Genomic DNA, 15475 nt, shown 5'->3' with positions numbered 1-15475 from the left:
AAAATCAGCATCCAGGATGAACAGTGCTGTGGTCATGTTTCTTGATAGTGTTGATAAAGTCAACCAGGTGGTGGAAAGGGGTGTGGTGATTAAGGACACGTTGACTCCTGTTCTGCCCCTGGTTAATCCAGCCAAGAGAATCACCATTTCTAATGCTCCCCGGTCATGAGAAATGCAGCTTTTGAGAAGGAGCTTGCAAGATACGGACCCTGATAAAAATGGTGTCTTCCGGTTGCCAGTCTCCTCACTTGAAACACGTTGTGTCCCATAGGAGGCAAGGTTTCATGATTTTGAAAAATAATGCGGAGGATTTGGATCTGAAGCTGAAATTCAGGATCGACAAGTTTGACTACATTGTATTTGTTACATCCAATATGATGAAATGTTTTGGGTTAGAGGGGCATTTAGTAAGGTCTTGTCCCGAAAGCATCTCTGGCTGGAGATGGCGCTGCCGAGTCGGCATAGGGCAGACAGGAGGCCGGGAAGTGAGGGACAGGAGAAATAGACCAGGTGGTGAAACAGAAAGAAACCAAGGCTGAAGAATATAAGGAAAATGGACGGACTGAGCAGGCAGGAGACGGAGGTGTGCAGGTTGAGCATGTTGGGAAAAACTTGATCACACTGAGAAGGTAACAGAACGTGGCCAGGATGAGCAGGTAGGGGAGGTTGAACAGAATAAAACGGAAAGTGAGAACAGGGATCATAGCGAATTGGCTGGGCGGGATATGAATTGTGGTCAGAGGACGCAAATACAGCAGACTGCTGTTAGAGTGGCAGAGTCTGTACTTGAGGAAGAGGCAGAGGTGATGTTGGATGATGAATTAAAATAAAAAAAGTCCCTTAAAAGGAAGTCGACTGAGGGTTGACAGGAAAATTTAAAAGCAAAGAGGGTTTCAAAAGATAAAAAGCTAACCTCCTCTTTGTCTGATGAGAAGACAGAAGAAAGTGACACTGAGTTAGGTTCCTCTCCTCATACACAGGTGGACACAGAAGGGAGCTATGCTTTCCTGAAAATCAGGAAGTTTTTGCAGGTTACCAAGGGTTTGAGGGCAGTCAAGGTGTAAAATTACTTTCCAGACTTGCAGCTTTTTGTTGACTCAGTTAAATGTTTTATGAAAAACACAGGGGATTTGGAGATGAACACAGTTACTGAGCAGGAAATCGTTAGACTGAGAAAACTTGTACAGAAAGTAAAATTGCAACTTCTTGATGATGTTTAAGACAAGTTTGGGTTTGTTTTTTTTTTATTATCTTTTTGGTCAGTGAAGCTTGTTTCTGGCACAGTTCAGCCCCATTCTCATGTGTAATGTAAAATTAGGCACTTTAAATCTGAAAGGAGCAAGAGATGACATGAAAAGAACCGCTGTGTTTAAACTGGTTGAGCTGAAGAAAATAGATCTTTTGCTTGTGCAAGAAACACAGCACAACAGATAATGAAATTGAATGGAAGAGGGATTGGACTGTAAAACTAGTTCTGCCACAAATCAAATATTAGTGGTGGGGTCGGGATTCTTTTCTCAACAGATTTTTTTTTTGCCATACTCCCTTGAGGTAGAGGAAATGGTCAAAGGCCGGCTACTGAAAGTAAGAGCACATTATGAAAACATAAAACTAGTTTTTATAAATGTTTATGGTCCAACCCTTGGCCCGGAAAGATTAGGTTTTTTGGACATGTTATTAGTAAATGTGACACTGAGGAGTATTTATTTCTGGGAGCGGATTTTAACTGTATAGAGAATTGCAAGCTGGACAGGAACCACATCCCGTATCTCTTAGTCGGCTCACACGTTTGGTTAATTCGTGTGACCTGAAAGACGTTTGGAGAGCGTTTTATGGGACCCAAAGGCAGTATACATGGACACATTCAAAAGATAATGTGCTATCCATGGCAAAGCTTGATCGGTTTTATTGTTTTAAACATCATTTTAATGTGTTTAAACAATGTAACATACCTGCAGTTTGTTTCTCTGACCACTCTCTTGTAATGTTCAGTTTTTATAAGGAGTGTTAAAACAAATAGTGCTTTCTGGCATTTTAATAAAGGCCTTCTAATTGATAACTTTAGAGATGTTTTTCTGGGGTCAATACAGAAGCCGAAGGTCTGAATTTAGTTCTCTACAGCAATCGTGGGACATTGGCAAGTGCCAGATAAAGCAGTTTTGCCTGCAGTACACTCTGTCACCAGAGACATAGCTAGATCTATGAGAGGTCTAGAGGATGAAATGGTGGGACTACAGAATTTGGCAGATTTCACAGGAGATAGAGGCTCTCAAATCCAAAAAATCTGCTTCGGCTAGTCTGCTGGGTATTACAGCACAGGGGGCACTGGTCCGCTCATGCTTTCTGAACGTCACACATATGGATGGTCCTTCTCACTTTTTCTTTAGTCTAGAGCGCAAGAATGGGCAGAGAAAAACCATTCACTCTCTGCATACTAACACTAGTGTGCAGCTTTCAGATTTTTCTGAGATTCTGAAATGCGCAGCAGGGTTTTACAGTGATCTCTATAAGAGTGAATTCAGACAGGACGTGCTGGGGGCTGAATCAGTCTATGATGGGCTAAAAAAGGTTGAGGAAGCACTCAATACATGGCTCAAACGTCATGATGCCCTGGAAAGTGGCAAGGCACCTGGTATAGATGGTTTACCTGTTGACTTCTGTAAGCCTTTTTGGCCGGTGCTCGGAGGAGATTTGTTGACTGTCCTGAGGAACAGTGCAACTGAGGGGCGGTTGCCTCAGAGTTGCAGAAGGGCCGTCATTACTCTTGCCGAAGAAAGGGGATTTGCAAGAAATTAAGAACTGGCGGCCAATGTCCCTGCTCTGCACTGATTACAAGATCTTTTCTAAGGTGTTAGCAAACAGACTGAGAAAGGTGATGAAGGAGGTCATCCATGTTGACCAGACTTACTGTGTGCCCGGTAAGCTGATCACTGACAACATTACATTAATTATGGATGTTTTGGACATCTCTAGTTCATTGGGAGATGAAACTGGTCTTAGTGCCATAGATCAGAAAAAGGCTTTTGACCAGGTTGAGCACCAGCACTTGTGGCAAACCATGAAAGCTTTCGGTTTCAGCCCAGGTTTTATAGCTAAGATCAAAGTTTTGTACAGTGACATTGAGAGTGTACTTAAAAGTAACGGTGGTTTGAGTGCTCCTTTTAAGGTTCAAAGGGGAATTAGGCAGGGATGTTCTTTGTCTGGAATGTTGTACTCTCTGACCATTGAGCCCCTGTTGCATAAATTGAGGTGTGAGTTGTCTGGAGTTGCTTTTGCTGGTTGCAGTACAACTTTTAAGCGCTCTGCCTATGCGGATGATGTAGCTGTGTTTGTAAGGGACCAGAGATGTTGATGTCTTGGTATAAAATCTTAACAAGTTTGGTCAGATATCATCAGCTAGGGTAAACTGGGGAAAAGGTGAGGCACTGATGGTAGGAGAGGGACTGAACGGTAAGCTCATGTTACTTGGGGGATTGACATGGAAAAGGGGAGGGATGAAATATCAGAGTGTTTGTGGGGAATGAAAATTTTTCAAATAAGAATTGTGAGAATGTTTTGGAAAAAGTAGAAGGGCTTCTTAGGAAGTGGAAATGGATTCTACCAAAACTGTCATATAGGGGTCGCATGTTAGTAATCAACAACCTGGTTTCATCAACACTATGGCATCAATTAACATGCATTGAGCCTCCAATCAACCTCCTGGCCAAAATTCAGGCTGTGTTGGTGAACTTTTTCTGGGACAACTTGCACTGGATTCCTCAGAGTGTGCTGTACCTTCCTAAAGATGAAGGGGGTCAAGGGCTGATCCATCTGGCCAGCAGGGGTGCAGCCTTCCACCTCCAGTTCATTCAAAGATTGCTCACTGGGCCTAGAGGCTTAGTGTGGAGACCAGCAGCATGTGCAATACTTCAACGGTGTTGTGGACTCGGAATAGACTTGCCTTTTTTTTTAAATAGCTATTAATAACTCAACCCTCAACGGATTGCCTGGTTTTTATGATGGGCTCATAAGAGTGTGGAATATGTTTAAGAAGAAGAGAATTGGCTGTTCTGACTCTGAGCTGACTTCTAAAAGAGCCGGTGGTGTATGGTGGGCATATGGACACGTTCTGTGACATCAGACCCACTGTATCAAAGCTGTTCTGCCAGGCAAAGGTCGTCACGTTGGGTCAGTTGGTGGAGCTGGCTGGGCCCAACCTTGACAACGCTGCTGCTTCTCACCTGAGAGTGAAATCTACATGTCTCATTAGTCGGGTACTATTTAAGTGGAACGGACAGCTCAAAGCAAAAGAACGGGGACTTTTGACATCATACTGTAGTGGTTTTACTCATCCCAATTGTGAGATTACATTTCTTGTTTTAAAGGTTGTCCCTGATCTGAAAAAAATTGCATGGGGCCACTTTCGGATCTGGGAAATGTTCTTAATGAGAGGTTGAATGTACTTAAAGGTAAGACCATGTATAGTATGCTGGTAAAAATCCTGAATAAAGAAAAACTGAGTGGTCGGACTGATACACCCTGGAGAGCCCAGCTGGGCTTGGGAGAGAATGGGAAGCCAGTATGGAGGGGCTTATACAAACCATTAATTAAAAAAGCTGGTGATCTGCAGTGGAGGGTCTTGCATGGCATAGTGGAAGTCAATGCTTTTGTTTCTGTGCTAGACCCTAATGTGAATGACAACTGTCCCTATTGTGCCCAGAGAGAGAAAGTTTTTCTGTTTCTGCTATTAGAACATTTATTTAGATCATCTGGGGAAAGTTTTTGCAAACAGAATTTTATTTTTGGTTTCAAATATAGCCAACGTGTAAAATTTAAATGCCAACTCTTAAACTTCATTGCAGGGCAAGCAACAATGGCTATGTGAGTCGGAAAAAAAAATTGAAGAGTGTATAGAATGTCATGTTGAACTGTTGTTTAGCAGGATGGTCAAGGCCAGGATAAGAGTAGATTTCAATTATTACAAAGCAATGAAAGATCTGCTCACATTCACAACTTTGTGGTGTTATAAAGGGGTGCTGTGATCAACCATAAAGGATGAGCTGGTTTTTGCAGCAGAGCTCGGATAAAAGGAGTCTTACCTGTTTTTTTATGTTTTGATTTGTTGTTGATTTTTTTTTTTTTGGGGGGGGGGTTGTTAAAAGATGCATGTTGAGTGTTTGTAATTTGACAAATATTGTTTATATGTTTAGAAAGATTTCAAGTCTGTTTTTTGATAATTTCTTCTGTTAAAGACTTGTTTTAAAATCCAATTCTCTCTTTCTGTTCTCCTCTGTTCTGTTCTCCTCTTTCAATGTTGTGTTGTGTAAATTGTGTAAACACAACATCGTTGCAAGGTGTCCCTCTTGGGAGAGAGATCCCTCCGCTGTTGCTCTCCCTGAGGTTCCTTCCCATTTTTTCTCCCTGTTAAAGGTTTTTTTAGGGAGTTGTTCCTTATTCAATGAGAGGGTCTAAGGACCAGACGTTGTGTGGCTGTAGAGCCCCCTAAGGCAAATGTGTAATTTGTGATATTGGGCTATACACATAAAATTGACTTGACTATAGTGCCGATAGTAGCTAAGTCAATTCATACGTTACCTTCATTCATACGCTGGTATAGAGAGTTTAGACCAACTATTACAATGTCTAACATGTATACTTTCATATCAATAAAGGTAGACTACTAAAGGAAGGATAGGTGAGAGAGGAAGAAGAAGAAGAGAGAGGAGGAAGCTATGCCAATTAAGTGGTGTCATATTTGCGAGAAACAAAATAATTTGGAGATACTGGAGCATCTTGAGGTTAGATGGCTAAGAGTAACTCACTGTTAAACACAAATTATCATAAGTATAGTTACAGTCTGGCCATGCATTAGCCATTTTTGTATTGAGGTATGATTTTATAAGGAAAATAAAGAACATTTCTCTCAGGTACATGAGACTAGACTCATAGGACTGGATTGACTATGTATACACTCTACTTTGTTCTAGTAAAATAGACGGCTATTCAAAGCTAGTATAATAGACAGTTATTATAAATACTTAATTGTAAATTTGTGTTAAGACTGCTAAATGTTGAAATAATGTTGATTTACTAAAATTATATTTAACTTTTTAAACAGAACTTTTCCCTGAGGGGTATGAACACAATGAGTGTTCTCACGAGCCACTGAGGAGGGGGGGGGTTTCAGGCCCTCCTTGAAACTACAATTAAGCACTAGGGAGGAGGTCCAGAGATGGCTGGAGGCCTTTGAAAGATCATCCCAGATTACCTGGAGGGTGGCAAAAACCTATCCTGCTACTGAGGATTCTGCTCACCACAACAAGCACAGAGTAAGAGCATTCATGATAAATTAATGTTCTTTGTTTTATGGTTGTTTAAATAGTCAAAACATTTAATGAAGCACTTGTGCAACCTACAGGAATGTCTCGATGCCTACAACAACGAACAAGGTGAGATATGTGCTAAGATTTGCACAGACGACGGTCAAACCATCACTGCTGTTTGCAGTCCTGTAATGAAAAGAGTGCACAAACACGAAAAGCACAGTGGAGAGATGATGTTCATTGATTCGTCAGGAAACTGCGACCGAAGGAACAGCCGGATTTTCCTCCTCCTGACACATTCAGCTGCAGGTGGGCTGCCACTGGGAGTGGTGATCACAACCTCTGAGTCACACAATACCATCAGTGCAGGACTCTGATGGAAGCCTTTTCTGGAAGGGGAGAGCTTGGCCCACAGGTGGTAATGACTGATGACTGTAAAGCTCTGCGACAGGCAGTAAAAGATGTCTACCCTCAAACTAACCCCATCCTCTATGTCTTCCACATGCTCCAAGTGATGTGGAGATGGCTATGGGATTCTCACCATGGGGTCCCAAAAAATGATCGGCAGCATCTCCTCAAAATTTTGAAGCGTCTCATCTACGCCAAGTCACCACTGAATCTGGAAGCGTCATACCATCAGGCAGTCCAGGACCCCACAGTAAACCAACAAAGACCATCTGGCTTCAGTTTTTGAGAAGCGTGAGGTTTGGGCTATCTGTCCATGATCAGACCATCCAACATGAGGTAACAACACAAACAACTTTGTGGAAAGTGCAGTGAGGGTCCCGAAGAACAAGATCTTTTACAGGCTGAAGGCCTACAATGTCACACAACTGATAGACTTCATCACAACCAAGCTGGAGGCATATTATGTGAGAAGATTGACACTTCGAGCACATGATAAATGTTGGGATTGTGTTTGAATAAGCAATACGTTAGGAGCAATATTCATGAAACTAACCTGTAAGAAAACTCCACATCAGGGCAGGTGGAGCGATCTGCGGAGGCATACACATAAGAATCACCTGCTCCTCCTGAAGGTCATATTTGAGCGTGTTCAGTGCTGAAGAGGGAGAGTGGCCGCTTTCCAACAATTCGGTCAGTTTCTCTACTGTTTCTTTTGACACATCCCGGTGCTGCAAGGCCTCAGCACAAGTCAGGCGGTGGTTATGCTGGTTTTTAATGGTCACATGCAACAAAAACCCCTCTTGATTGTGGCAGTCACCAGATCTACAACAAACGGAAGTGAAACATGAGCATGTTACCTTGATTAAACAGTATGCAACCTCAAAATGATTGATATTGTATTATGATATTATTATGACTATGTTTAATAGCTAACCTGGACTTTCTGTTTTGCCTGAAAGTATTTTTTTTTCAGTACAAGGTGGAGCCCAGCTGGACAGGATGTGTTCTTTTTTGCAGATGACGAATGCCGTGTGTTGTGCTGGCATCTTAAGTCAACCTTAGAACATAGAAGTGCTTCATTAAATGTTTTGACAACCATAAAACAAAGAACATTCATTTATCATGAATGCTCTTACTCTGTACTTGTTGTGGCGAGCACAATCCTCAGTAGCAGGATAGGTGTTTGCCACCCTCCGGGTAATCTGGGACGACCTTTCAAAGGCCTCCAGCCATCATCTCTGGACCTCCTCCCTACTGCTTAATGGTAGTTTCAAGGAGGACCTGAAATTACCCCCCTCCGGTGGCTCGTGAGAACATACATTGTGTTCATACCTCTCAGGGAAAAGTTAATGTGTGAACAGATTAGATAATTTTAGTAAATCAACATTATTTCTAAATTTAACCCTAACTGTATTAATGCAAATTTACAGTGAACTATTTATAATAACTGTCTATTCTACTAGCTTTGAATAGCTGTCTATTTTACTAGAACAAAGTAGAGTGTATACATAGTCAATTCAGTCCTATGAGTCTAGTCCCATGTACCTGAGAGAAATGTCCTTTATTTTCCTTATAAAATCATACCTCAATACAAAAATGGCTAATGCATGGCCAGACTGTAACTATACTTATGATAACTTGTGTTTAACAGTGAGTTACTCTTAGCCATCTAACCTCAAGATGCTCCAGTATCTCCAAATCATCTTGATTCTTGCAAATATGACACCACTTAATTGACATAGCTTCCTCCCTTCTCTTCTTCTTCCTCTCTTTCCTTCAGTAGTCTACCTTTATTCTGTCCATCCGCTCATCCTCATAATTGTGGACATAACCTGATATGTACAACTTGAAACTTTTCACCCGTTTGCTGGTAGGTGCAGGTGAAAGTTTGTCGACAGTTCTGTGCATGTCGTTGACATGGGCCAGCCGAGGAGCGCACCAGAGGCGGCTGGTGCTAACGCTTTTTTTTGGGGGGGGGCACAATTTACCTTGGTGCAGTACACCTGACAGCTGCTTTCATGTCCACACAGTCACATGAAAGGACATGAAAGCAGCTGTCGTGTGCTGCGCCAAGATAAATTGCGCCCCCCCCCCCCCCAATTATTTAGCACCAGCCGCCACTGGAGCGCACTAACACCAGTGGTCCGCCAGATGAGGAGCCAGTGGATGCTGCCGACTGAGCCTGAGGCAGGGGAGGGATACAGCAGGCAGGCAGATAATCAGGCAGTGAGAATGTAATTGATGACAGCCCAGCTGTCCCGAGTGTTGCAGCAGTAGAAAGGAACAGAGCAGAGGAAACACCGGCAGCAGGAGAAAGCAGCGAAAAAGGGCTAGCAGCTGGACCTGACCAAAGTCAGGCTGGCGGTGCAAAGGAGAGAAAGGGTGAGTTGTGCATTATGGAGTGTTGCTGGTGAGGATAAGGTGGAGGAAATAGGGTATGACACTGACTGGCTGTATCGCTGTTACAGACTCACAGTCACACAGTGGAGATCTGTCCACGCTAGAGGAAATTAATGGGTTCTTAGATGACATCTTTGGTTGGTCCACTCCAAGGATCGGGTCCCCCGACACAAACAGAGCAATATAGTGTACGCTGTTAAGTGCCAGGAGGATTGCTATGACTTGTACATTGGGGAAACTAAACAGATGCTGGCAAAGAGGATGGCACAACACAGGAGAGCTAACACATCAGGCTGGGACTCTGCGGTCTACACCCATCTACAGGCCAGTGGCCTCTCTTTCAGGGATGAGGATGTTCACATCCTTGATAGGGAGGAACGCTGGTTTGAATGGGGAGTCAAAGAGGCCATCTATGTGAAGAGGGGATGACCATCCCTGAATTGAACCGGGGGGGCTGAGAGTACATCTGTCACCATCTTACAATGCTGTGATTGCAAACGTTCCCAAATCCTCTGTGAACAGTACACATGGCCTTTGACACTAGTTAATGGTCACGCCCATTTTTGCATATGAAACTAGTCGTTGGTTTCTGTCGCTATTCAGCTGTATCAGTTATAAGGGTGGGGATACCTGCAGTCAGTTTAGACTGAAGAGGTCACTTAGACGAGTGATGAAATGTTTCTGTCCATAAACGCTGTGTCCAGATAAACGGATTCAGCTTTCTTTGGCAACAAGGTAAGGTTCATATGGGTGCATCCCCTGTTCAGCAACCTGGCTGCCTGTGGAAAGAAACTGGGAGGACATTTCTTTTGACTTTTTGACATTTAGAGAGAGGTTATTATCATGGCATCATATGGTTAAATCTTCCACTCCCCTCCCGTTGGCCCTCTCATCACTGTCGCTTATTAGTCCAATCACTGTGGTGTCATCTGTGAATTTAGTGATGCTGTTGTTCTCATATTTGGCAACACATTCATGTGTAAACAGACTACAATGGGAGACCGAGACAGCATGAGGTGCGCCGGTCCTAAGAACTAATGTAGGTGAGTATGTTTCACCTGTCACAGTCTGGGGCCTGCCTGTCAGGAAACCACATAGCCAATTACAGATAGAGTTGCCCAGACCAAGACCTCTGAGTTTCAACAACAGTTTGGATTGTACAATTGTATTAAAACTACTGCTACTACTACTACTACTACTACTATTTTCGGCTGCTCCCGTTAGGGGGCGCCACAGCGGATCATCCGTTTCCATCTCTTCCTGTCCTCTGCATCTTCCTCTGTCACACCAGCCACCTGCATGTCCTCCCTCACCACATCCATAAACCTCCTCTTTGGCCTTCCTCTTCTCCTCTTCCCTGGCAGCTCCATATTCAGCATCCTTCTCCCAACATACCCAGCTTCTCTCCTCCACACATGTCCAAACCATCTCAATCTTGTCTCTCTTGCTTTGTCTCCAAACTGCCCTACCTGAGTGGTCCCTCTAATATACTCGTTCCTAATCCTGTCCTTCTTCACCTCCAGCTCCGTCTCCTGTCTTCGTCAGTGCCACTGTCTCCAAACCATATAACATAGCTGGTCTCACAACCATCCTGTAAACCTTCCCTTTAACTCTTGCTGGTACCCTTCTGTCACACATCACTCCTGACACTCTTCTCCACCCAGCCTGCACCCTCTTCTTCACCTCTCTTCTGCACTCCCCGTTACTTTGGACAGTTGACCCCAAGTATTTGAACACATACACCTTCGTCACCTCTACTCCTTGTGTCCTAACCACTCCACTGTCCTCCCTCTCCATGTACAATTGTATTAGAAGCAGAGCTGTAGCCAATAAACAACATTCTGACAGGTATTTCTCTTTGTAAGGTGTGCTAAAGCCGTATGCAGAGCAAGCGAGATAGCGTCATCTACAGATCTGTTGGAACAGTAGGCAAACTAATGGGTCAAGGGTGACAAGGATGTTACATGTTATATATGATATAACCAATCTTTCCAGGCCCTTCGTCATTACGGAGGTCAAAGCCACAGGTCGGTAGTCGTTAAGGCAAGAGACAAGTGTTTTTTTAGGTACAGGCACACTGGAACCACAGACAATGACAGGGACATGTTAGAAGTGTCAGTAACAACCTGAGCTAGCTGAGTGCAACGTGTCTTGAGGACACAGGAAGGACAGCAACAATGGGAAGGGATGCTATTTGGTATGGATTTGGATATGAATAGGTGAATAGGCTTAATTATATTAAAACTTAAACAAAACCCTTGGTGTATGTGAAGATGTATGGCTCTTTACCCCTGTATTCATGTTGTCGTTTGTGTAACTCATTGTTTGTGTTTCATTACATTGTTTCTTTTGTGACCATATAAACAAATTGTGTTAATTCTAGTATTGTTATATACGTTAGGAAAGAGGTTAAATCTGGATTACTTCTAGATTTTTATTTTACATTTACTGATTTGGCAGATGCTTTTACCCAAAGCAACTTACAAGAGAGTCGGCAAATATCAGTTAAATTTGTGTGTTACCAACCGGCATGGCAGAGCACGACATCATAATCATATCATAGTAATGTATACAAAATAACTGTAAGTTATAATAATGACAATCCCAATAATAATCATTACATTTATATAGCACTTTTCTACTCACCCAAAGCGCTTCACATTGAAGGGGGTGACTCACTTCAACCACCACCAATGTGTAGCACCATCTGGGTGATGCACGGCAGCCATTTTGCACCAGAATGCTCACCACACATCAGCTTGAGGTGGAGAGGGAGGAATCATTGAGCCAATTACTGGGGGGATGATGAGGTGGCCAGATGGAGAGAGCCAGGTTGGGAATTTTGCCACGGCACCGGGGAACCACCTGCTCTTCGCGATAATTGCCATGAGATCTTTAATGAGCACAATGAGTCAGGACCTCGGTTTAATGTCTCATCCAAAGGACGGCATCTCCTACAGCACAGTGTCCCTATCACTGCACTGGGGCATTGGGATTTGCTATCCATCCATCCATCCATTATCCAAGCCGCTTATCCCAATCAGGGTCGCAGGGATGTTGGAGCCTATCCCAGCAGTCATTGGGTCACCACAGGGCCCACACACACATTCACACCTAGGGACAGTTTAGTATGGCTGATTCACCTGACCTACATGTCTTTGGACTGTGGGAGGAAACCAGAGCACTCAGAGGAGGAAACCCATGCAGACCTGGGGAGAACATGCAAACTCCACACAGAGGACGACCGGGGTGACCCCCAATGTTGGACTACCCCGGGGCTCGAACCCAGGAGCTTTTTGTTGTGAGGTGACTGTGCTAGCCACATATATTTGTTGTCGTTATGAGGACCAGAGGGAAGACTGTCCCCTACTGGCCCACCAACACCACTTCCGGTGGCAACTCAGTTTTCCCGGGAGGGCTCCCATCCAAGTACTAGCCAAGCCCATACCTGCTTAGCTTCCATCATTTGCCAGAGCCAGGGTACATGTTGGTATGGCTGCCGGCATCTGAACATATGAACTAATAGTACATTTGCTACATCGTAATCATGTCATTTTAGTACAATATGAAGTAGTAGTAGTAGTTGTAGTACATTTGCTACATAGCAATTGTATCATAGTGCTAACATACAAAATAGAATTAGAAAAAGAAAGAAAGCCACTTTATTTTGTCATTGTACAACGAATTTGTCTTTGCATTTAACCAATCCTAAGAGCAGTGGGCAGCTGGAGCACCTGGGGACCAACTCCAGTTCTTCTTTCCATCGCCTTGCTCAGTGGCACAGACAGGAGTACTAACCCTAACATGCATGTCTTGTTGATGGTGGGAGGAAACCGTAGCACCCGGAAGAAACCCACGCAGACACGGGGAGAACATGCAAACTCCACACAGAAAGGACCTGGGACGGCCTGGGGTTCAAACCCGGGACCTTCTTGCTGTGAGGCAACAGTGCCAACCACTGGGCCACCATGCTGCCCACACATAGTAGTACATTTGCTACATAGTAATTCTATCATAGTGGTAGAATATCAAGTAGTGGTAGTATCATGATCATCGGCAGTCACTCGGGGTCGAGTATGACTATCCTCCCTCTGGGTCCTCAGGTGGGCATAGAGGTCAATCCTGGAGCTGCATACTGGGAGGACACCTGCGTTTGACAGCTTTTTACGTGGAGTGGCTGATGCACCTGCAGCCACCACACGGTGCTTGGCAGGGGATGGCCCGAGTCCAATGGCATGGAGAACCAAGACGATTGGGGACCACCCACTGTTGCAGCTTTCATCCTCCTCCACTGCCATGGTGACCTGGGGACATCCTCCACCAGTTCTGCCATTGAGGTCTTTGTTGGCTTGCGCTTCATCTGGAACCTCCCCCTTGACCTATCTGCCTTGGGTGACCCAACCAGGAGCCAAGCTCTGGACAGCATACCTCTTGGGATCATCGGTACACACAAGCTTCTCCACCACGGCAAGGGGGGCGATCCAGGAGAAGAGTATTAATCTATTTGATGCATGTATCATAGCAGTTCTTTATGGAGCTGTAGTAGTGCATTCGCTACAGTATATACTAATCACATCACAGGGGACCTCTGTGAAGTAGTACTAGTAAAAATATGACAAGACATAATAATATTGGAGCCAAAATATCAAAGCCAAAATGTTGAGGGTAGTGACTGGCCAATAGCGAGCGACAGGGCGCTGCCCCACCACTCCCCACATCCTAGACCTTCATTTAAAAACTTAATTACTTCGAAATATATATATATATATATATATATATATATATATGTGTGTGTGTGTGTGTGTGTGTGTGTGTGTGTGTGTGTGTATAGTAAATGAGCACGGTAAATATTACATAGTGAGTAGAATGTGAAAGTATAATCTGCAATAAAATGTAGTTTAAAAATGTTCTACCTTGTCTACAGTTACCAGTCGGTCACGCATTTCCACCCTGGGGTGCAAGAATCTTTGCCCATTGACCCTCGTTATAAGTTGTACGTGCGCAATTCGCTCCTCTTCAACACAAGAGATAGGAGCTCGCTTGGGGCACCGGAGAGCTGCACCCCCAACAGCATTTATCTGAATGCTGCTGATTTAAACACCACCAACCACTGGGTGGCGGCAGAGAGCGAGTGGCTCGTGGTACGTCACCTGACATAAACTCGATTAATCAAATGCGCCAGAATGAGTGGAGCGCAGAGTTGGAGGAGCCTTGTGCAACAGACGGAGAGTGTAATTTAGCACCTTTCTCTGACTTCAGTCTTTCACTATAACAAATCGTGGTATAAAAGATAGTCATCATAAAGAATGTGCGCTAATTGAAGTGCTTTACCTTAACTAAGCACATTTCATTAAACCATGTTCATTCAGCCCAGCAAATACAAATTAAGCCCTTTTTTATTTATTTAAATAGTCAGGTCAAGCCAGCTTATTTACAGAACACATTTGCAAGCACAACAATGACCAAAGTGCTTTACAGAGAGATTAAAATCAAATCAAACAAAAACACAGCAAGGGTCAAATAAAAACATAAATAAGAGGATAAAAGCAAAATAATACTTATAGTTACAAATACACCGGTGCGATACCTTGGTACATGTTTGCTTGATTTTTGGTATAGCGCACCCCCCCCCCGGAGAAAAATACATCAGCCGCCATTGGTCGAGGGTATTTAGTGTAGGCGCACCTCCACCGAATCCCCCTTTCGACATGGTCCGCACTTTGATATGATGACACGTGTGCCGCAATTAGTACTTCATGTAGTACTACTACGATATGGTTACCGTGCAGCGCTCTGATTGGTACAACACGAAGGTGACTCTCCGCAAGGGCCTGGATATACTCCAGACTCCGCGAATGTGTAGTACTTCTGTTTATACTACTGGAGTACGCCTAGAGTACGCGTTTCGCACATGCGCAGTAGACCGGCGTTACGTATTTCCGGGGCAAAAGTCGCGTCGGATAAAAGCCTCCGCCGAATGAGTAGATGTAAAATGTCAAGTGGAGATAGACGGAGGACACCACAGTAGACACCGGCAACGATGACGTTTATCACTGTAAACTACTAATAAGACACGTTAGCCCCTAGCTAACGGGTCTGAGCCTTTAGCCGAGCGGTTAGCGATGTCGCCTTGTGGCGCAGTACACCCGTATCGAATCCCGCACCGAGCAAGAAAATATCCGGTTACACTACTTACTGGAGTACGGCTAGAGTGAGTACGCGTTTCGCACATGCGCAGTGGATCGGCGTTACGTATTTCCGGGGCAAAAGTCGCGTCGGAGTTAGACGTAGGACACCACAGTAGACACCGGCAACGATGACGTTTATCACTGTAAACTACTAATAACACACGTTAGCCCGTAGCT

This window comes from Lampris incognitus, chromosome 2 (genome assembly GCF_029633865.1).
Source record: "Lampris incognitus isolate fLamInc1 chromosome 2, fLamInc1.hap2, whole genome shotgun sequence".
In the NCBI taxonomy this organism is placed as follows: Eukaryota; Metazoa; Chordata; class Actinopteri; order Lampriformes; family Lampridae; genus Lampris; species Lampris incognitus.
This window is presented reverse-complemented; position numbering follows the sequence as displayed.